We start from the raw sequence: 24,710 nt of genomic DNA on the forward strand, positions 1-24,710 counted from the left end.
ATTTCACTTAGCATAATACTCTCCAGGTCTATCCATGCTGTTGCAAAAGGTACAGTAAGTATAGAAGTCATTACCTTTTCCTGTTTCTTCGTGTGAAAGCTTTAACACGGTTTAAGTTTCTGCCATCTTCTCATAAATTGACTTCCTTGATCTCTGTGACATTCCAGTGTTAGTGCTTTCTCTCCCCAGAATTTGACTTCTCTTTTAAAATCACTTTGATCACTATAAATATTCTCTTGTTATAATAATTAAGTTGTTAACTTGTTTACTCCCCCCCTCATCCCTTTATCCAACTAGAGAGATCAAGGGAGTTGGTTTATAAGAAGGAGGAAACTTAAATTAACCACATTAAAGCTTTACAAAAAAGAAATGTAAAAAGGTAAGGACTCCTAAACTCATTGTAAGCCTCCGTAAATACAGAAAGCACATTTTATAATATTAGGTCTCATTTTTTAAGCTTTTGCTATTAAAACTTCTTATCTTTCTTGATGCTTGGGTTCTATGGTACCAAATTGTTTCTTGTTCCTGAAAAGTCTCTTTCCCCCCTAGCCATTTCACCACAGCCTCCAACTATAATGATTGAGTTCAAATCTTCCTCTGAAGCATTTGAAAAAAAAAATCCTCACCCAGGAATGTTTACTAATTTTAGAGAGAAAGGAAGGGAGCGTGGAGAAGGGGAAAAGAAACATTGAAGTGGGAGAGAAACATGGATCAGTTGCCTCCCATATGCACCCTGAACTGGGATTGAACATGCAACCTAAGTATGTGCCCTGACTGGGGACTGACCTCAGCAAACCTTCGGTGCACAGGATGATGCTCCAACCAATGGAGCAACCCAGCCAGGGAACTCTCTGAAGCATTTCTTGGTTCCCATATTCATTGATCTCTTCCTTTACCATCTTTCTATGGCACTTAAGTTAATAACACATAGCTTAGAACTTAAACAATTTACAAACAAGTTGGCACTACCTGATCTAGGTGTGTTTCCTCTCATCAACTAGACTGCTGAACTACTTATGGGCAGGAACTAACTGCATACTTTTATATACACAACCTGAAAGGCAATTTAACAACTCAGTTAATTTAAATACGTACAAAACATCTCTCTCACCCCCCCCACACACACACACACATTACACAGCATATCATCCAGTGAGCAAATGAGCATCATCACAATCAAAGTCTTGGAAATTTAAGGTTCATTAAAAAAATGATTAAAGGAGTCCTGGCTGGTGTGTCTCAGTGGATTGAGCTCAGGCTGTGAACCAAAGGGTCACCAGTTTGATTCCCAATCAGGGCACATGCCTGGGTTATGGGCCAGGTCCCCAGTAGAGGGTGTGTGACAGGAAACCCCCTCTCTTTCTCCCCCCACAACCCTCTCTAAAAATAAATACAATCTTAAAAAAATGATAAAGAAAGCATATGTATTCAATTCAACATGCCTTTACTGAGTACCTACCATGTGTCAAGAAATAGGAAGTACATGTCTTAAATAAAAAACAAACAAACAAAAAAACCCTCATAGATACAGACAACAGATTGGTGATTACCAGAGGAGAAAGGGGGTAGAGGAGAGATGAAGAGGGTAAAGGAGATCAAATATTTGGTGATGGGAGGAGATTAGGCTTTAGGTAGTGAACACACAATAGAGTAAACAGATGTCATGTTATAAAGTCATACATCTGTAATTTATATAATGTTATTAACCAATGCTATGCCAATAAGTTTAATAAAAAGTAAATGAATGAAAAAAAAGTACATGCCCTATTTCTCAAGAAGCTCATGGTCTAGTGGGGAAGAATGACAAGAAAGCCAATAAATATAAAATAATTACGGGCTATAAAAGAGGAACAGATAGTACAGGTTGCTAAAAAAGCAGCACCAACGCATCTAACTTGAGAGGCACCAAAACATTCAGGAATGTATCTCAGGTCACAGTAGATTTGAGTTCCGAAAACTAAATAGGAAATCGCACAAATGAAATGACACAAAGTGCTTTATTTAAGCAATCATAGTAAAACTCTTATGTACTAAAAAAAAAATCAGAATCTAGAGCTTTCCTTATTTCCGTATTTTCAGTTCTCTAGAAATGATTATTCAATCTGAGTATAAATAGAAAACAAAAACTGATATAGAAGATGATAGGAAATTTCTCAATGAATAGATCAGGTTGACAACATCCAAACCACAAATCAACTTTGGCATCACAGAAAAGGAGACGAGCAGATGTTATTATATTTCCTGATGTGACACACAGGAAATACTACAAAGCACTACTATTAAATATTCTTGCAAAAAAATCTAACCTGAGCATTATCCAGGCTCATCCATCTGTCACCAACAAGTTTAATAGAAATACAGAAAACAGAGGGGAACCTAATAAGCACTACCATGAGATAAATACACAAAAATTGAAAATCTTTGGGACACAAAACTTAGTTTCCTCAACAAATACTTTGCAAGGAAAAAATAAAGAGGTGGGCCCTGGCCAGGGGGCTAGTTGGCTGAAGTGTTGTCTAGTGCACTACAATGTTGCAGTTTTCAATCCAGTCAGGGATCCATCAATATCTCTCTCTCTCTCTCTAGTTTGGGAGGCAGCCACTCAGTGCTTCTCTTGCACAGATGTGCAAGAGAAAAAGTGTCCTCATGTAAAAAAAGTGTCCATAGGTGAGAATAAAAATAAATAAATAAAATAAGCATATAATTAGAAGATTTAAAATAAAATAAAAATAAGAGGAGGACCCTATATATTAAGAGACTGTATCAACTGAATACAATGTGTGGACACTGCATAGATCCTAATTTTAAAAAACTTAAAAAATGTAACAAACATAATTTTGAATGGTGGCTGGATATATGATTAAGGAGTTGTTTGCAACTCTGAAGTTACTACATATAATGAACTGTATGTATTTAAAGTATATTTATACGTACACCTATACATATATACCCATGAAGCCATTAGTAAACTGTCATTTCTTATGACCCTTTGTAATCTCTCCCCAATCATTTGATCTACTTTCTGTCACTAAAGTATAGTTTGCATTTTCTAGGGGACTATTGGCCAAGAAGAAGGCATAGGGAGACAAGTTGTGTCTCCTCACACAACCAAAAGGACAATAAATTTAAATACAAAAAACAACCAGAACTGACAGAAAATTGAACTCTGTGGAAGTCCAACAACCAAGGAGTTAAAGACAAAATATTCATCCAACTTGTAGGAGGGATGGAGACGGGCGGCTGAGCAGAGAGGACTGGGGCAAAGCAGTGGCTGGTGGACTAGATGGTCCCACATTGTGTGCAGATAAACTGGGAGGAACAACTGGGGAGCAGGACAGACTGTGTCACCCAGGATCCTAATGCAGGGAAATAGAGCCTCAAAGCCTTTGACTGAAAACACCTATGGGGGTTGAGGCGGCAGCAGGAGACACTCCCAGCCTCAAAAGAGAGTTCGTTGGAGAGACCCACAGGGTCCTAGACGTACACAAACCCACACACCCCGGAATCAGCACCAGAAGGGCCCGATTTGCTTGTGGGTATGGGAGAAGTGACTGAAATCTGGCAGAGAGCAGAGCACCCGCCACTGTTCCCTCTCAGACCCCTCCCCCACATACAACATCGGAACACAGAGATGTGGGTTGCCCCACCCTGGTGAACACCTAAGGCTCCACCCCTTTCTACATAACAGGCGCACCAAGACACAAAAAATGGCCCAAGTGAAAGAACAAATCAAACCTCCAGAAAAAATACAACCTGGCAACAGAGAGATAGCCAACCTATCAGATGCACAGTTCAAACCACTAGTAATTAGGATGCTCACAGAACTGGTTGAATACAGTCGCAAATTAATGAAAAAAATGAAGGCTATGCTAAATAAAACAAAGGAAAATGTACATGGAACCAACAGTGATGGGAAGGAAACTGGAATTCCAATCAATAATTTGGAGCAGAAGGAAGAAAGAACCATTCAACCAAAACAGAATGAAGAAACAAGAATCCAAAAAAATGAAGAGAGGCTTACAAACCTATGGGACATTTTTAAATATTCCAACATCTGAATCATAGTGGTGCCAGGAGAAAAGGAAGGGCAAGAAATGTAAAACTTATTTTAAAAAATAATGGAGCCCTGGCTGGTGTAGCTCAGTGGATTGAGCGCGGGCCTGCAAACCACACAATTGCGGTTCGATTTCCAGTCAGGGCACATGCCTGGGTTGCAGGCCAGTTCCCAGCAGAGGACTCACAAGAGGCAACCATACATTGATATTTCTTTCCTTCCCTTCCCCTCGAAATATAAATAAAAAATAAAAATAAAAATAATGGAGAACTTCCCCAATCTGGCAAAGGAAAAAGACTTCCAGGAAGTCCAGGAAGCTCATAGAGTCCCCCAAAGAAGTTGGACCCACCAAGAAAGCACCCACCAAGGCATATCATAATTACTTTACCCAAGATTAAAGAGGAGGAGAGAATCTTAAAAGCAGTGAGAGAAAAGGAGACAGTTACCTACAAAGGAGACTCCATAAGACTATTAGCTGATTTTTCAAAAGAAACCTTACAGGTAAGAAGGGGCTGGCAAGAAGTATTGCAAGTCATGAAATCCAAAGACCTACAGCCAAGATTGCTCTATCCAGCAAAGCTTTCATTTAGAATGGAAGGATGGATAAAGTGCTTCTCAGATAAGGTCAAGTTCGAGGAGTTCATCACTACCAAGCCCTTATTATATGAAATAGTAAAGAAACTTATCTAAGAAAAAGAAGATAAAAAATATGAACAGTAAAATGACAACAAACTTATAACTATCAACAACTGAACCTAAAAAAAAAATGAAGCAAAACAACAGGCACAGAATCACAGAAATGGAGATCATATGGAGAGTTATCAACAGGGAGGGGGAGGGGAAGAATGGGGGAGAAAGGTACAGGCAATAAGAAGCATAAATGGTAGGTAGAAAATAGACAGGGGGAGGTTAAGAATAGTATAGGAAATGGAGAAGCCAAAGAATTTATATGTACAACCCTTGGACATGAACTACGGGGGGAGGATGCAAGTGGGGGAGGTGCAGAGTGGAGAGGAATAAAGTGGGGGATAATGATTGTACAACTGTAGTAGCACAATCAATAAAACATGGTTAAAAAATAAAAAATAAAAACATTTGAAAGTGATTTAAATGAGTATGTTTTAACTCATGGGTGTATTTATTTTTTATATATAGAAATAATTTGGGCAGTTGCCCTCTACATCCAGATTTCTGCCACTAGAAATGTAGAATGAACATTATTAATGCCCCTGATAACAGAAGATTCTGTATTATCAACTTTTTATCTTTGAAAATACAAGACAATAAACAATATCATGTTGTAGTTTGCTGTTGAAAGATTTAACATGATGCTGTACTTTTCTTATATGACTAAACCGAAATGACTAGGCAGTCTGTTGTAATGGGAAACACAAGTCCTACCGTCAGAGTTCCTGGGTTGGGGTCCTGCTTTAACCATTTACTAGTCACGTGATCTTAGGCCACCTACTGAATTCCCTATTTTCATATTAGTGTTGTGAGGAATAAGTAAAAGAATCTACTTACCATGATGTCTGGGTTAATCACTCTGTAAATGTTAGGTATTATTAAGTTATACGTAAACGTCACTAATGAAGCAAGTTGCCTTTGGTGTAAAAACATGATTTGTACTGTAGGCAAATTTTACTACCAGTTCCTAAATCTGTTATGTTTCTTCTGTATACAAGGATACAAGTTATTTCTGAAAAGTGGTATTACAGTTGGACCTTTTTTCTTTTTGTTTTTACAGTATTAGGTTGAATCATTTCCTTTCTTTTCTGTATCAACTTTCTACAGTAAAATAATTACATTTTAAATAAAAGGATAAAGTTTTAATGTAAAACAAACACTAACAGAAAATACTTTCTTAAGCCTCAAAACAAAAATTCTTCAGAATTTGTGTGAAGAAACATAAAATAATTGTAAAATTATAAAATTCAGTGACCTGAATCTCTTTAAGGTATAAGACCTCTTGGTATTATGATGTAGCTATAAAATACCAAGAGTGCCTCACTTCTGCAGGTACCCTCAAACTTCCCTTTCCTGTTGTAACATTGTCACCAGCACCACAGGGTTTAAATGGGAGAAACAAAACCCAGCAATCATTATGACCTATCTTGCCCAGTGCACTGCTCTATGACTTACCTAAAGAGTTTAGGAAGAAAACTGCTCTTAAGGAGAAGAGAGTGGTTTAAAGCAAAGATATTTACACAGAGTCATTTTGTGGTTAGTAACGACTTCTAGTATAGCAGGACATGCCCAGTATTTCTCCTCATTTTAATCAATTAATTTTCATATGGCTATTCCAAGAGTGTTGAAAACAAATGTTGGGACCTGGCTGGGTAAGCTAAGTTGGTTAGAGCGTCAGACCCATACACCAAGGTTGTGAGTTCAATCTCAGGTCAGGGCACATACAAAAAAGCAACCAATGACTGCATAAATAAGTGAAACAACAAATCAATGATTCTTTTCCTTCCTTTCTCTCTAGAATCAATTAAGAAAGTCAAATCATGAATGTTAAGTATATGGAACAAGAAAAATATGTTTATTTCCCCCAACTTACTCTTCCTCTAAAATTCATTATATAAAAATTAAAAAAAACACACATTGAGGTGAACAATCATGTAACCCAGTGTAGAGCAGGTATAATTTATTACAAAAACTAAAAAATAAGCCCCCCCGCCTGCCCCCAAAAGAACTTTAATGTGAAATCATATTTAAAAGATACATGATTCCCTAAGTGTGACATTTCTTTCTCAGATGTATCTGAGCAAGGGGTTGGGGAGGGGAGTTAACAAAGGCAGCAAACACCTGTGCTCTAAAAGTGACAATGTAAGTAGTATGCTAACTGTACTTGTTATAAACTATACAAGATACTATTATACTGACATAGTAATGATAGATTCTGTTGACTGTTTTTTTTATTTTTAAATTTTTTAAAAATATATTTTATTGATTATACCATTACAGTTGTTCTATTCCTCCCTTCATTCCCCTCCACCCTACACATCCCCTCCCCCACCATACCCCCCTTTAGTTTATGCCCACGTGTCTCAAGTTCTTTAGATTCTATATTTCCCATACTATTCTTGCCCTCCCCCCTGTCTATTTTCTACCTACCATCTATGCTATTTTCTGTACCTTCTCCCCCCTTTTCCTCCTTCCGCTCCCCTGTTGCTAACCCTCCATGTGTTCTTCATTTCTATGGTTCTGCTCCTGATCTAGCTGTCTTCTTGGTTTGCTTTTGTTTTAGGTGTGGTTCTTAATAACTGTGAGTTTGCAGTCCTTTCACTGTTAACATTTTTTATCTTCTTTTTCTTAGATAAGTCCCTTTAACATTTCATATAATAAGGGCTTGGTGATGATGACCTCCTTGGATTTGACGTTATCTCAGAAGCACTTTATCTGCCCTTCCATTCTAAATGAAAGCTTTGCTGGGTAGAGCCATCTTGGATGTAGGTCTTTGGATTTCATGACTTGGAATACTTCTTTCCAGCCCCTTCTTGCCTATAAGGTGTCTTTTGAGAAATCCGCTGACAGTCTGATGGGAACTCCTTTGTAGGTGACTGTCCCCTTATCTCTTGCTGCTTCTAGGATTCTCTCCTTCATTTTAATCTTGGCAAGTGTAATTATGATGTGCCTTGGTGTGTTTCTTCTTGGGTCCAACTTCTTTGGGACTCTGAGCTTCCTGGATTTCCTGGAAGTCTATTTCCTTTGCCAGACTGGGGAAGTTCTCCTTTATTATTTGTTCAAATAAATTTTCCACTCGTGGCTGTTTCTTTTCCCCTTCTGGTACCCCTATAATTCGGATATTGGAACCTTTAAACATGTCCTGGAGGTTCCTAATCCTCTCCTCATTTTTTTGAATTCTTGTAACTTTACTCTTTCCTGTTTGGTCATTTCTTTCTTCCTTCTGGTCCACCCCCTTGATTTTAGTCCCAGTTTCCTTTCCATCACTATTGGTTTCCTGTGCATTTACCTTCATTTCAATTAGTTTAGCCTTCATATGTTCCTCTAATTTGTGACTATAATCAACCAGTTATGAGCATCCTGATCACCAGTGTCTTGAATTGTGCATCTGAGAGTTTGGCTATTTCCTGGTCACTTAGAGTTATGGGCTCTGGGGCTTTGAGTTCTTCTTGAGCCATATTTTGGATTGTTCGGGCCTGTTACGTATGAGGAGCAGGTGTTCACCAGGGCCGGGCAACCCAGTCGCTGGGTTATGACCCTGTATGTGGGGGCGGGGCCAAAAGAAGGCAATGGCGGCCACCCTTTGCTTCCTCCCGCTGCCACTGCGTGCCTCGTGATTTGTCCCACTGCTCGCGAATGTGCGACTGCAGTCAGCCGCTGCTGGGTTCCTTGCTGGGGGCTGCGTGATCCGTGTTACTTCTCACTCCCGCAGTCCCAAGCCCTCACTAGGGCTGCCGGCGCTACCCTGGATGCCTGGGAGCCCGGGGGGGGGGGGGAGGATCCTTCCTGCCCCACCCTGCTCTGCTGCTGGCTCCGTCCCTCTTACCCATCCGGTAGAACGGTTCATTGTTGTTGGACTTCCGTATAGTTCAATTTTCTGTTCTTTGGCTGCGTCTTTGTTCTCCAAACCTTTGTTGTATTCAAACTTGGTTGTAGGAGAAGGCACAGTGTTTCCACCTACGCCTCCACCTTGGCGGAAGTCCTCTCTGTTGACTGGTTTTGCTTGGAGACTTTAAGTCCCTTCTAGAGTCTAGAAGGGACCTAACTGTTAGTTAAGTGAAAGTTAACATTTTGAAAGAATGTGTCATAAAAGGCATGGACTGGGGGAAAGAGGTGAATCACACTGAGAGAAAAAGAGAAGGACAAAAACAAATATAGGCAGTACTTCTTTTTTTATTAAAGATTTTATTTATTTTTAGAGAGGAGGAAGGGAGAAAGAGAGGAAGAGATATATCTATTGTTGCCTCTCATACCCATCAACTGGGGACCCCGCCTACAATCCAGGAATGTGCGCTGATGGGGAATCTTCTTTTTTGTCTAGTTGTTGTTTTTTCAGGATAGAGAAAAAGTACTTTCTTTTCAGCTTCCTTTGTTTTTTTAAAGTTATTTTATTGTTCAAGTACAGTTGTCTGCATTTACCCCCCAACCATTACCGCCCCCCCAACCCCAGCCATCCCCACCTCCCTCTCCTACATCTACCCACCCTTGATTTTATCTGTGTCCTTTACGTTGTTCCTAAACCCCCCCCCCCATTATTGCCACCCTTCTCCCCTCTGGTTACTGTCAGATTGTTCTGCATTTCAATGTTTCTGGTTATATTTTGCTTGCTTATTTGTTTTGCTGATTAGGTTCCACATAAAGGTGCGATCATATGGTATTTGTCCCTAACTCCCTGGCTTATTTCTCTTAGCAAAATGCTCTCCAGTTCCATCCATGGTGTGGCAAAGACTTAAATATAAGTTGTGACATCATAAAAGTCCTAGAGGAAAACATAGGCAGGAAAATCTCAGACACTCCACGCAGCAGTATTTTCACCAATAGGTCCCCTAGAGCAAGGGACATAAAGGAAAGAATAAACAAATGGGACCTCGTCAAATTAAAAAGCTTCTGCATGGCTAAAGAAAATAGCATTAAAATGAAAAGAGAACCAACTATATGGAAAAACATATTTGCCAATAATACCTTGGACAAGGGTTTGATCTCTAAAATATATAATGAATTCACACAATTCCACTCCAGGAAGACAAATAACCCAATTAAAAATGGGCAAAAAACTTGAACAAACATTTCTCTAAGGAGGACACACAGCGGGCCAGGCCCAGAGACATATGAAAAGATGCTCAGCATCACTAGCCACCAGAGAGATGCAAATTAAACCACAATGAGATACTACTTCACATCACTGAGGGTGGCCATCATAAACAAATCAACAAACAAGTGTTGGAGAGGATGTGGAGAAAAGGGAACCCTAGTACACTGTTGGTGGGCTCACAAACTGGTACAGCCACTGTGGAAAACAGTATGGAATTTTCTCAGAAAACTAAAAATGAAACTGCCTTTGCCCCAGCAATTCCACTGCTGGGATTACATCCTAAGAACCCTGACACACCGATCCAAAAGAATCTATGTACCCCAATGTTCATAGCAGCACAATTTATAATAGCCAAGTGCTGGAAGCAACCTAAGTGCCCATCAGTAAACGAGTGGATCTAAACGAGTGGATCAAAAAACTGTGGTACACTTACACAATGGAATACTACCTAGCAGAAAGAAAGAAGGAGCTCCTACCCTGATGGAGAATCTAAAGGGCCACCTTTTGGTTCACAGGCTGACCCTCAACCCACTAGGCCATACCAGCCAGGGCCAGGCAGGCTCATTCATGCACTGTCTGGGGTGAAGGGTGCCCCAGTAAGTTTCCAGGAATGTCTCATAGACTTGCTGGGTTTATTCCTACTGAGGAAATGAATTTACCAAGTTATCAGAGCCTAATAGTCACTGTAAATTATAAAATTAAGTCACATTCTGGTTCCATGTTCAGAACAACTCAAAACACCTACAACCTGAAATAAACCCTGACAGTTTTTTTATTGGATGAATGATGACTCATCCTCCCACCTACCCTGCAAATCCTCACCCCAGGATATGTTTATTGATTTTAGAGAAAGGGAAAGGAAGAGAGAGAGAAACATAGACTGGTTGCCGCCCATCCGTGACCCATGCTTGGGAGGATCAAACACACAACCCAGGTATGTGCCCTGATGGGAAAATAAACCAGCAACCTTTTTTTTTTTGGTGCACAGAACAACACTCCAACCAAATGAGCCAACAGGCCAGGGCTCATCATACCACCTTCTCTTCATTTAGTTTTCCATGGAAGGCTGGTGTAAAAAATAATGTCAAATTCAGGAAGGCAGGTCAAGCATGAAAATACAAATTTCTGAAAACTCAGTGGGGACAATATGATTACACATCACTATAATCAATTAGACCAAACTGAATTCCAACTTTTTTATGACCAAGTCACCCTGAAATAAAAATTACAAAATTGATGCTAAAGGGGAATTGCCATTCTTACCACCTCTTCCTCAGTTTTAATAACTAGGGCCACTGAGCACACTACATTAAAGAATTAGGATTAATGGGAAAAGGAGTTAACCAAATTCTGAGAGCTAGGTGGTTGTTTATCATTACCTTTATCAGTGGTTTTGGAACAACAGACTTAATTTTTTCAATGACTTTACGACTTATTGTCATTAGTTGTAAAGGGGAGGGCAGGTATAAAACAGCATGTTACTACTCAGATAAAAACAGAATGTGGCCCTGGCTGGGTAGCTCAGTTGGTTGGAGCACCATTCTGATGCACCAAGGTTGCAGGTTCAATCCTGGGTCAGGGCACATACAAGAATCAACCAGTGAGTGAATAGATAGGTAGAACAAGTTGATGTCTGTCTGTCTGTCTGTCTCTCTCCCCGTCCCCTCTCAAATCAATAACAATAAATAAAAAAACCCTAAAAACAAAATGTGTACACGAGTCATTGCTTGTATATTCACTGAATATCTCTGGATATTCAAAGAAAGAAACTGGGGACAAAGGTCACTTCTAGAGATAGGCTATGTGTGGCTGGGGGATAAGGTGAAAGGGAGATGTTTCCCTTTTGGACTGTCAAAATTTTGTATTTAAATATCATGTATTATGTTTTAACAAAATTAAAATGTATTAATACTATACTATACATCTTAAATGGCTAAATAAACACCTGAATCTTTGGAAGACTTCAATTCTTAAGCCAAGTACATGATTATCTTACTAGCTTGTTTTACTCAGTATCCCTATTCCAGTTATTTTTCTGGAAATATTCACAGGGAGGAAAAACAGTCTAACCCTTTCTAATTGTCTTCTTAAACTCATAAATGGAAATGTATATACACACATATACAAAATAAGTCACCTTAAGGATCCTTTTTGAGCCCTTGTTTAGTTACTAAAGGTATTTCTGATGCTATTTTATTTTATTTTATTTTATTTATTTATCTTTAGAGGGGAAGGAAAGGAGAGAGGGAGAGAAACATCAATGCATGGTTGCCTCTTGAGCATCCCCCACTGGGAACCGGCCCGCAACCCAGGCATGTGCCCCAACTGGGAACTGAACAGCGATCCTCCAGGAACAGCGATCCTCCAGTTTGCAGGCCCGCACTCAGTCCACTGAGCCACGCCAGCCACGGCTGATGCTTTTAAGATAGACTTCCTACATACGGAAGGATATACCTACAAACTTTATGATTCTCAAAAAGACAAATTAATATAAACTAATTTTAACACCAATCTTCAAGATTTGGGACTTATCTATTACACATCTATTAACACTTGTGCCTAATTTTTGTAGTACCTGGTCAGTATGAGAAGTATACCCTAAGACCGTGAAATAAGGGTATATTGGCCTTGCAGAATTAAAGAAATCAACAAAAGATGATGCTCAAGTCCTTTTATAACAATGGTTCTTAATCTTTCTTATACTCCAATGCTTAGATTGATTAATTACTGCATTTCCCTATCAGTTACAGCAGTTTGTTACCACTATGTTGCCTGGGCTGAAATCAGAATATACGTTGAAGTTTAAAAATGCCCCCTTCTCTTAGAGAATATATTCCCTTTTCCAGCAGAGGAGTCAAATAGTGCCTTAAGGAGGTATAATGACTCCCAGGTTCAAGACTTAACTGCAATCAAATTTAACATATTCATTTTTTTTAAAAAAAAGAAAAATAGTTCATTTCAATGTTCCTTCTAAACTCTGGACTCATTTCTCCAAATGCCCACAAGTCAGCTCCACGTGAGTGTCTAATAGTCACCTGTTGTTGAACTTACTATACTGGAAATAGACCCTTAATATTCACTCCTCTTCCATTTCTACCCTCATTGTGTACCAAGAACAAAGAAGAAAATATAACACTTGCCCAAAGGTAATGGATACTAGCTATCAGAAGATACCTGGAGATGAACACAAAGTAGAAAACACAGTGTTTTAATCCAACAATGTAAAGTTATATCCTATCTAATTTGAAAAATGTACACCACCTGTATTAGGTTTAAGGTGCTTTTTTAAAAAAATTTACTTTCCTAAATACATTTTCCACAAAGCACCAAACAAACTGCTACAGATTAACAAGTGTAAAGATTGATGAAATAACAATGTATGGTATGATGTTATGAGGCATCCCATCACTGGCCAAGTGTATTTAAAGATAATTCCTCCTCTCCATGAAGTTATACTCACCTCTTGCTCATAAACTGTAGCACATTATACATTTAAAAATCCCAAACTAGTCCCTAATTGCTCAAAGTAAAAATCAACACCTACAAACTTGAGCCTTATTTAGGATTCTAATAGAAAATGTATTTCTAAAAACCATTCCAAGACGAGGAAAGGGGAAGAAGACTTGCTAAGAAGAAACTGAAAAATAAGCTTGAAACAAAAAACAAAAAGAAAAACAAAGGAAAATTATAGGAGTTTTAGCAAGATATGAGGTGCTGGGTATCAAGGGTCCTCACTGAAATCTCGTTATGTGTCTCTGTGAATAGCACTTTACCTACCTAAGATAAAAAGTATTGTAAGAACGCCAATTTATTTCAGTAGCTCCACCATTCTTTTAGCGACCCAGTTTTAAAACCTTGGAGATACTGTAGTCTTTCTCCCTCATTGTTTTCTATAGTTAATCAGTCATCATATTCTAATATTTCTTCCTTCAAAATGTCTCCTGTGAACACAAAGCAAAATTTCCAATTTCAAAAGAATACATACAAAAAACAGGCTGACCATTAAAAAGAACATTTTTTAAAGAATGAAAAATGAGAAATACTCATGATACACCGAGTCAAAAACAAAACAGAAAATGCCCAACTGCCATTGGGAGAAAAATATATAATTCTAGTTTTATAAAAGGAAAACTAGTTATCAGCATAAAAACAGATTTGAAAGGAACCACTCTACATGAAAATGGTGACAAGCTGTTCTTCCCGTTTGGGGGGGTGGTTATAACTGTTATTCCCCTGACACTTTCTACATTTCCTAAATTTCCTACAATGAACATGAATTATTTTCAAACTTAGAAGAAACGTTATTTAAATAATTGTCTCATTTTACCACTACTTGTCCATTCTCATGGTCTCATCCTATGTCCTCCAGTTTCTCCCTCCCCCAGGACTCTCCCGACAGCCTTCTTTCTTCTTGAGGTCTGAGCCGCCTTCTCCCCAACTTGAATACTGCTTGCACTCATGCTCCTAAAATTCATCATACATATCTACAGTACATGGAAGCAGAGATGGCCACACAAACGATCCATTTAAAACAGCATTTCTCAGTCCCGGGACTGCTGATGCTTGGGGTAATTATTTCTTACGAAGGGGCTTATCCTGTCTTAGGATGTTTAGTAGCATTCCTGGCCTCTACCCATTGGATGCCAGTAGCACCTCCCCTCTCCCCTCTTGTGACATTGCCAAATGTTCCCTGGGGTGGGGGGCAAAATTGCCCCCATAGAGAACCATCCATTTTAAAAGCCTTAAAACTTCCAAAATCATCTCTGCCTGCTACTATAGATATGTCTATAGATCTATAACTAGATATATATCTGGATATCTATATATCTCAAGTATAAATTTCTTTGTCATATGTCTTATACAATACTCCTCATAGTCTTGCCCACATCTTATTTTTCTCAGTAGGAACCTTCCAAATAGACAAGGTTTATTTACTGTTCCCTAGAAAAATCATTTTCATTCTCAATTCCAAGTCTTTGAACAGTCTCCTCACTAAAATTCCCCACTCATACTTCTCTATTCAATGGCCTATATCCATCCTTCACTTGTCAGCTCTTTGCAGAAGCTTTACTGAGTTGCTCAGTTCGGTTCAGCATATACCCACTATACCAACACAGACATACGTGTGTGTGTCTGTGTGTGTGTGTTAATCTCATACCCAAACTAGACCAACCTCCTTCAGGTTTGTTGCTCAGGCACATTTCTGTTGTATAGCCACTAGGCTGACACTGTGATGGGCACAGAGTCAATCAAAACCTGGATAACTGATGAATGAATTTAAATGCTGTTGTTAATAGTGTAAACTGCTGTTTTCTTATTAAATGATTTTGCTTTTGAACCATATTTCTTTTCATAACAGTTAATCACTCCAAGTACATAGTAACCACTTGATAAGTTTTCAGAATAAAAACATTAGTATATAATGACATATTTTCAGAAACATGTAGATTTTGAACTGTTCTCCACACTTTCAGAAAATGATACAAAGGAATTAAAACTACTAACTGAAACACAAACATGAACTTCACGAACTCCATTTATCTTAAAATACCCAATGGATTTTTTGCTCAGTGCATAAAACTTAGGTATGGTCAACAAGAGCAGACACCACTCGATTTTACAGTGTGAATATATGTGGACACCAACCAACACCCCTTACCCATATGTATATTACATTCCAAGTTAAGAGAAGTAAATGAAATGAAAGTGCTTTGGGAACTGAAAAAAGCCACATACAAAGGAGGCGACAGAGTAGCATAAACAGTCACCAGCCTGCTTGGGTCCCAACATTTGCTGCGCAAACTTACACACGGTACTTAACTTCTCCGTGCCTCAGTTTCTCCTTGTCAAATGGAGTTAATAGTACCTGTCCCAAACAAAGCTCTCAAAACAGCGTTTGCGGGGTGAAAGCTCAAAATAAACAGTAGCCATTGTTATTACTGCAATGTTAGTTATTAGCCATGTAAAATCCTCAACGTATAAAGTTCTGATTCAAGTCTGGAGCTGGTTTTACAAAAAGCAGGCTAAGCTATGTACAAGTTTAAGCTATTACGTGGACTAGTTTTTCGGAATTTTTGATGGTGCTAAACTGGTGATTTTTACAGAATTTTTGTTAGGTTTTTTTTTTTTTTAATCTGCAAAACAACTGACACAGGCAACTCTGTTTTCAAGGAACTTTACAAGCCACACACACACACACAAATCAACTCTTTATCTCCATAACTTAAGCCAAATTTAAGAGGGCAGTAAAAGCCTAGGTGGTTACTGAACTTTTTAGAAGATACAATGAGGCTTTTAAAGTTGTAATCTGCAATTCTTATGCAGTAATGTCAAGTGTTCGTCCTGCTAAACAAAAGCTTATCTGTCAGGAAGCCAAGAAGCCCTCTGAAAATAAGGAAATTCCGAGGCCGGGCCTAGGCGGCTCTCGGGAAAACCTGTCCTCAAACAGGTCGCCTCACGCGTTCCGTCCTTCCCCCTCCCCGGGGTGCAGATGTCGGCTCCGCCCGAAGATAAGTACGTGACAGCAGGTTCCGTCCACGCCTCTCCCTGCCCGGACCCCTCGTGCCCTCCCACGCCTCCAGCGCCCGCGGACCGGAGCTCCCACACCGCGGCCGGGCACGGGGTCTCACCCCGGAAACCGCGGCCTCGCCACCCCGCTCCCCGACCCGACAGCCCCGCCGCAGCTCCAGCCCAGGCCCCCGCGGGGCCTGCAGGTGGACCCTGGGCGCTGCCAGGCCCGAGGAGAAGTCTTGCACCGGCAAGGCAGCTGTGGACGCGGGGACCGCCCGGGCCTGGCCGTCACTTACCGGCGCCTCATGGTATTCTGGCACCTCAACCCAGCCCCGGCGCAGACGAACAGCGCCCGGAAGCCTAGAGAGTCCCTCCGCTCCCAGGCAGAGCCCCTCTCACAGCCATTCAAACGCGGCCACGCGCGCGGCCCGCCGGGATTGCTCCCCCTTGGGCGTCTCACAGGCTCCGCCCAGCGCTGGCTCCGCCCCCTTGAGGCGCTCAGAAGAGAGGGGAAAGAGGACGTGTGGCTACAGTGCCCTCTGGTGGCCACAGGTAGGCACACTAGCCAAGGTACTACGCGGTAATACTGCCCTAGGAACTAAGGGTAGTAAAAGTCAAAGAATGACCCTGCGCTAATGACAATCTAGTAGGGCAGACAGTACCTTAAGTGTTGCACCAGGAGGTTCAAACATCTATAAAAATACAGTGCAGGGAGAGAGTTTTTCACTCTCATTTAAATGCACTAAGGCAAAGTATTTGAAAGCATGGACTCTGGAGCTACGTGACACTGGGTAAGTCATATAAATTCCTGCGTGCCTTGGTTTCCCCATCTGTAAAATGGGGATAATGGTAGTAGCTGACTCATTATTGTGAGTTTTAAATGAGTTAAAACTCATAAAATGCTTAGAGGAATGTATCTGGCATATAGTAAGCACTATATAATTGTTAGCTATTGGGTTTTTTTTGGTTCCTAATATGTGCCAGACTCTGTCAGACTCATAAGAGCACAAGAAATATGTATGATGCATACCCTGTCCCCAGGAAGCAGGCTCAGCCTCTTTGGAATGGGGTACACTCAATTATGAGGTTAAATTTGATCAGTCACTGACATACTTTTAATTACTGAGGGTAATTCTCTTTATCTCAGTGCAGGCAGAGTCTACCCATTTTCAAAGTGAAGCCACTGGTCAGGGTTAACCAAACTGGGACGGGAGCAAGTTTGTCTTTGGTTGGCCTCTCACCCCTTGCAGAAGCCAATCAAGTAGTGCATTTGATGGAAACTTTCCTCACTGCAAGACTCTACATCCTTTGAGTCACCTTTTTAAGGCACTCCTTATCTCCAAACTCTCCAGGGCTTGCCCAAGAAACAAGTTGGTTAAGTTTGGTACAACAATATTTTTGAGGGTCTACTATATTCCATGCTGACCTGGTACTAGGTGCTTGTAGCCTGCAGGAACTCACCGTGGTTTGGGCAAGTAGGGAAAGGTGTCATCCCAATACACTGTGATGAGTGCAGTGATAAAAGTGTATATTCTAAATGCTGTGGGAGTCCAGAGCAATGGGTGGCCTGGCAGATAAACGAATTAGAGCTAAGGTGTCATTAGGTGAAAATAACAATGTATTTTTTCCTCCCTAGTAACAGGGTTCTTAACTTACTGCAAAAAAAAAGTAGTGGTGAAAATTTTGGGCACTATTTTAGGCCTATGGGAGAAATATTTTTAGGATATGTTTTGCATATGCAATGTCTATGAAAGACTGTCAGATAAACCACACGCAAGAAGGCATATGCCTATGTGTGGGGCCACACCTGTTAACAGGTGGTAATGTTGAGAGAGTTCAGCAGTGTGACTGAAGGAAGCAGGAGCACTGGGTTCTAGGTGTGTGCAACTTGCAACATTCCTGCATATGACTTCAACTAAGAAGGTGTGATGTTTTAAAGAAAATAAAAGTCAACACACGTGGGTGAAGTCACTTTCTCTCAGACTATTTCTTCATCACCATCATCATAAACAGGAATTTCTTGATGAACCACTATGCAAAAGACATTGTATTGGCCTTCAACAGAAGAAGGTGGGAAAAGGAAAAGTATAAGACAGTACTTATCCTCAAGGGATGCTGGATGACGAGGTAAGACAAATAACGGGAGTCCTGAGACTCAGGAAATCTGCTGTGTTAACATAGAAGTATCTCTGCTACATTAAGACCGCAGGTGGACTGAAGGCCAGACGAGAATCCTGATGTTCTCACCTCTAGAGCTTCTGAGGGCAGTGTCTGTCTCAGGCAGGCTCATCTCCAGCCTCAGGCTTTAAGGTTTACCCCAGTGGATGAGCTGCCCTGGCCCACAGGGCTCAGGTGACTGCCAAGTGTCAACATAATTTAAGGTGAAAAATTTAAAAGTGGCTTTTTTATATTGCTACTTTTGAAATATATATCATTTTAGTGATGAAAATGTAGATCAATTTTCTTCCTTTTTAAAAAAATTTTTCTTCAGTCCTGGCTGGTGTAGCTCAGTGGATTGAGCGTGGGCCTGCGAACCAGGCCATCGTGGTTTGATTCCCAGTCAGGGCACATACCTGGGTTGTAGGCCAGTTCCCAGCAGGGGATTCACGAGAAGCAACCCTACATTGATATCTCTCTCCTTCTCTCCTCTCTCCTTCCTTTCCCCTCTAAAGATAAATAAATAAAATCTTTAAACATTTTTTCTTCTTCATTAAACTTTTTAGTTAATAAAGTTGAATTTTTCCCCTTGGAGTTCAGTCAAGGTTTTTTTTTTAAATCCTCACCTGAGGATATATGTATTGATTTGAGAGAGAGAAACATCGATGTGAGAGAAATATTGATTGGTTGTCTCCCTCTGTGCCTCAATTAGGGATCAATCCTGCATCCTAGGTATGTGTACTGATAGGGGAATTGAACCCATGACCTTTTTGTGTACAGGACGATGCTCCAACCAACTGAATCACCCAACCAGGGCAAGTGTATACACACACACACACACACACACATATATATATATACCAACTTTAAATATATATATAAAGATTTTATTTTTAGACAGAGGGAAAGAGAGGGAGAGAAACATCAATGTGTGGTTGCCTTTTTTGAACCCCTTACTGGGGATCTGGCCCAGAACCCAGGCATGAACCTGACTGGGAACTGAATCGACAGCCCTGTGGTTCACAGGCTGGTGCTCAATGCACTGAGCCACATCAGCCAAAGCAAGTTTTTTAATATTTTTTTATGGATAGAAAAGTACAGCCCAAACATATTTTTATTATCCTGGCATCAGTCCTTGGACACAGAAAGGTGGTTCACTGCTACATCTCACAGTAGACAGTCTCTGAGGGACCTTAACCCTGGGGTCATTCCCTCATTCCTTCCTTCTCACTGCCTGAAATATTCCTTCCCTCTGACTGAAAGGCAGCTGAGTTTAGCCTTTCTGTCCCACCCCCCGTCTTTTTAGGAATATGGGCATCACTGAGGGATGGTGTATAGAATAACCCTAACCATNCTTCTTCATTTTATTAACTAAACTTTTTAGTTAATAAAGCTGAATTTTTCCCCTTGGAGTTCAGTCAAAGTTTTTTTTTAAATCCTCACCTGAGGATATATGTATTGATTTGAGAGAGAGAAAGAGGGAAGGAGAGAGAGAAACATCGATGTGAGAGAAATATTGATTGGTTGCCTCCCTCTGTGCCTCAATTAGGGATCAATCCTGCATCCTAGGTATGTGTACTGATAGGGGAATTGAACCCATGGCCTTTTTGTGTACAGGACGATGCTCCAACCAACTGAATCACCCAACCAGGGCAAGTGTATACACACACACACACACACACACACACATATATATATATACCAACTTTAAATATATATATATATATATATATATATATATATATATAAAGATTTTATTTTTAGACAGAGGGAAAGAGAGGGAGAGAAACATCAATGTGTGGTTGCCTTTTTCGAACCCCTTACTGGGGATCTGGCCCAGAACCCAGGCATGAACCTGACTGGGAACTGAATCGACAGCCCTGTGGTTCACAGGCTGGTGCTCAATGCACTGAGCCACATCAGCCAAAGCAAGTTTTTTAATATTTTTTTATGGATAGAAAAGTACAGCCCAAACATATTTTTATTATCCTGGCATCAGTCCTTGGACACAGAAAGGTGGTTCACTGCTACATCTCACAGTAGACAGTCTCTGAGGGACCTTAACCCTGGGGTCATTCCCTCATTCCTTCCTTCTCACTGCCTGAAATATTCCTTCCCTCTGACTGAAAGGCAGCTGAGTTTAGCCTTTCTGTCCCACCCCCCGTCTTTTTAGGAATATGGGCATCACTGAGGGATGGTGTATAGAATAACCCTAACCATAAATACCATAACCATAAACCATAAACCATAAACATGAGAAAGGAACTCAAGCAAAGTCACCCATACATTTCTTGGAGAGTAAGGGGAGGGATCTTGGAGGAAGGGTCGAGCTAGGCCTGACAAGCCAGACAGGACCTTGTCAGGCTCAGTGTTCTGACAGTGGGGAAACTGCAGAGTAAGTTCCAGGAGCACTGTCTGTCCTGACTGGACTGGAATGGGAGGAGCTCTGGGGAGCAGCACAGTGAGGATTGAAAAAGTGTGTAGTCATCTGACAGGTTGTAAAGATCTGAAGTGATCACGTGAAGGTGTTTGGGAAGGAAAGAAAGAATTAAGAGCCCTGGACAAGCCATTTGAAAATATATTTTCTCAGGTATTTTACTGTGAAAATGACTATATTTAAGAACAGAAATTAGATAATATCCTACTTATAACTCTGTAAGCTCCTTTTCTATAATAAATATCATATTATTAAGTCAATCCATGCCAGTCAGTACAAGTGCACATAATAAAAGTAGCAGTTGAAACTTAAAAAAACAACTGGCATAGGCGTGGAGCAGGGAAGTGACAGAGTTAACTCAGTTTGGAAGGATTCATCTCTCAGGAGATGCAGGATGGCGAGTGGGAAGAAGGGAGGACGGATGGCCAGGACCTTGGGGACCAAAGTGGTGCAGGGCAGGCCAAAGGTCCGGGAGCCACAGCATTTACTGAGGTGTGTGTCATTCTCATCAGCTCAGAGTGAGGCCAGAGCGGGGAAGGACGATGCTTCAGGAGACCTAAGACAGCAAGAGCTCATCCATCCCACAGGTAACTGCATCCGGTGCTCTGCATCCGAGCCTTTGGAAAGTTCCAGGCAGTTGATTTTGGCAGTAAAGGTGAGAAGTTGATCCCTTTTGTTCTGCTCTTCCCTTCCCCACCTTCCTGTGCTAAACTGTGGAAGGAAGTAATTAATGGCAGTAGGGGTAGGGAACATTTCAGATAAGGCAATAGCAATGGAAATGAGCAAATCTCGCTGCTGGTTTACAAGATTCATGATTTTTACCCCCCCCCCAGTACTGATGCCCTCCCTGGTGGCAGAAGCAGTTGTTGTTTTTTTCTAGTATGTAGTTTTCCTTTTTTAATTATAAAAAAATAATACAAGCTGGTTGTAAAATGAAAATAAAGCAATACAGAAACATACATAAATAAAAAGTAAAGACCTCCTTGTAATTTAATGTCTTTCCAACAGTCTCCCACATTGTACCAGAAATAACTTTTATTAACGAGTAGATGAATCTTTCTATACATCTGTAAATATATATATATATACATATATACATACACATACATACATACATAAATATATAATGGGCTCACAGTGTACAATGTTGTCATGTAACTTTTATTCTCATTTCACAAATACTGTATCATGGACAGATTTCCATGTCACTATATATACTGTATGTGTTTCAACAGAAGCAGCAGTTTTGCTTGGGGTTTTTGTGGTCCGGAAGGTAGGAGTTGGTGGAGAATGTTGGGTGGTAGGGGATCCTCCTGCTAAAACAGTTTGTTCCTGATGCAGCTCTGTTACATAGCAACAGCTGAGACACAGGTGGCACTATTTGGTATTTATAGATCTTCTATTCTGAATCCCCAGGGAACATTCCTCTTTTCCCCAAGTAGATTACCTACAATTCGGATACACTCACCAAGTGGAAGATGGTATGGGGCAGCATGTTAGAAAGGAAAGAATACTAGCTTTGGAGCAAGGCTCACCTCTTTCGGAAGTCTAGACCACTGCCTTTGGCCTCTTCTCTCAGGGCATGTTGGAAAATAAGATAAATGCACAAAACACTACACTGGTACCTAGCGCCGTGATTCTGTCTTTCTCTGCAAAATATCCCCAATCCCTAACTTTATCTATTCAGTGCTTTTTTTCTCCCAAGATAGAGAACCCAATACTTTGGCTGCTGCCTTGGAAAAAAAATTATCCTGAGCTGGAAAATTCAGGACTGGCTCCCAAAGTGGGGGCAATGCTGGGGAGACAGACTCACTGTGATACTGATGGCCTGGAAATCAGCACAGGGTATCTGAAAGGTACAATCACACCCAAAATAAGTCTAATCATGCAGTTGCTTAGGGGGTTCAATACTAATGGGGCCTCTTAACCAGCAGGGTTAGTGAAGAGGAGTTCAAGGGCACGGGGAAGACAGGAAGGAAATGAAATGGGGAGGTCAACGATTATTAATGCCCTTGGGAAGGGGACTTAAAGGTACACAGCCTCAAGAGATGGGAGTAGTAGAAACATTATCAACAGATCCACTTCAAGGCAAAACCACTCTTGCCATAACAAAATTCAGTCTGAACCTAAGTTAGCTTGAGTTCTTACCCCTAATTAGCTGTGTTTTCAGAACACTAGTTACACAAGATGTCAATAGTTTGAAGGAAAAAAAAAGAAGAGAGAAAAAAAAATTGAAAGGCTTTCTTGGCCACAGAAGTTAGGTAACTGCTGGATTAACAAATGTCTCCTTACTATAGCACTTCCAGAGCCTTTAAAATACTAACATTAACTGAATCTAAAAGCAAGATTTATCTAGTACACACATAGTCTAAACAATTACTCTTATCTAAGAAGAGCAGCAGGACTAGTCAGAGTCTTGGGGAAAGGGGTGTGACTCCAGCTGCGCTGGGTGGGGAGGAGGGTGGAAATTGAGTAGGGGTGGAGCCTCATGATCACAGCCAGAGCCATATAAAAGCAACAGAACCAGAACATCTGGCAGAACTGTAAGAGATAAACAACAAAAGAACCCCACCTGAAATAAAAATTTAGCTATACTTTTTTCTTTGCCTTTATAAAAAATATTTATCTTTAGAGAAATGGGAAGGATGACAGGGAGAGAAACATCAATGTGTGGTTGCCTCTTGTGTGCCCCAACTGGGGACCTGGCCCTCAACCCAGGCTTGTGTCCTCATTGGGAATAGAACCGGGACCCTTTGGTTCACAGGCTGGTGTTCAAACCATTGAGCCACAGCAGGGCTTTGCTTTGCCTTTTTAAAAAAATAAAAATATGGATCTTCATGAAATATTGTGTTATTAGACAGTATGCTAAATAAGTCTAAATATAAATCAAAACCATCTGGAAGAGTTGAAATCAACATGCCTGGAAAAATTTTATGGGGGGCATGACAGGGTTTTTCTTTTTACTTCTATTTTATTGTATTTTCTATTTCCTACAACAAATGTCTTTCTTTTGTAATTAAACCAAATTTAAAAATCACTTTATTAAAACAATCAGTCATCTTTTCATATATATATTTGGAAGTTTAGGATTTGACTTGGCAGCTTTTTTTTTAAGATTTTATTTATATTTATCTTTAGAAGGGAAGGGAAGGAGAGAAGGAGAGAAGTATCAATGTAGGGTTGCTTCTCGTGAGTCCCCTGCTGGGAACTGGCCTGCAACCCAGGCATGTGCCCTGACTGGGAATTTAACCTTGATCGTGTGGTTCGCAGGCCCACGCTCAATCCACTGAGCTACACCAGCCAGGGCACAATGAAGGGATTTTAAAACTAAAAAAAATCTTAAAAGATCATGCAGTTTAAGATAGTGCTAAGATTTTAGTTTTTATAGTTTTTTATTTTAAAGGAAAACTGTAGAATGATTACTTCTAAAGTCTTATGCAAAAACTCAATATACAAAGCAGATAAATCTGATCTAGTTTAAGAGCAGAGTATGAACCCTGCTCACTTGGGAAGAAGGTATATTTCCCAGGAAGCCGCCAAAAGCAGCTTCACAAAACCAGAGCAGAGCAGTTATAAAACTATGGATCTGGTCCAGTCTCTTGTATTACACATAGGGAAACTGAAGAAACCAAGGCCTCCAAAGGTGAAGTATCTTGCCTTAAGTAACAGAGCAACTAATTATGTGTAGGAGTAACTGCATGGTCAATATTAACACTTTTAATGGTGGGTGATTTCCAAAAGACCAAATTCTTTAAAAATCTAAGTTAACACGA

The 24,710-nt window shown here is 40.4% G+C and overlaps 1 protein-coding gene across 2 annotated transcripts in view; it reads right to left on the reverse strand.

The window, feature by feature from the left end:
- The window catches only part of KATNBL1 (katanin regulatory subunit B1 like 1), a 51,645-nt gene extending 34,872 nt beyond the window's left edge, over positions 1-16,773 (reverse strand). The window contains exon 1 of one of the 2 annotated variants that reach the window (XM_037056143.1): positions 16,640-16,773. The gene's annotated coding sequence lies outside the window, so the exon portion shown is untranslated. Of the gene's footprint in view, positions 1-13,610; positions 13,785-16,639 lie in introns of those variants that run through there. The other variant, XM_037056144.1, reaches the window with a different exon arrangement.
- Positions 16,774-24,710: the final 7,937 nt, after the last annotated feature.

The sequence above is a fragment of the Sturnira hondurensis genome, unplaced genomic scaffold (genome assembly GCF_014824575.4).
Source record: "Sturnira hondurensis isolate 20B ecotype Veracruz unplaced genomic scaffold, ASM1482457v3 Scaffold0008782, whole genome shotgun sequence".
In the NCBI taxonomy this organism is placed as follows: Eukaryota; Metazoa; Chordata; class Mammalia; order Chiroptera; family Phyllostomidae; genus Sturnira; species Sturnira hondurensis.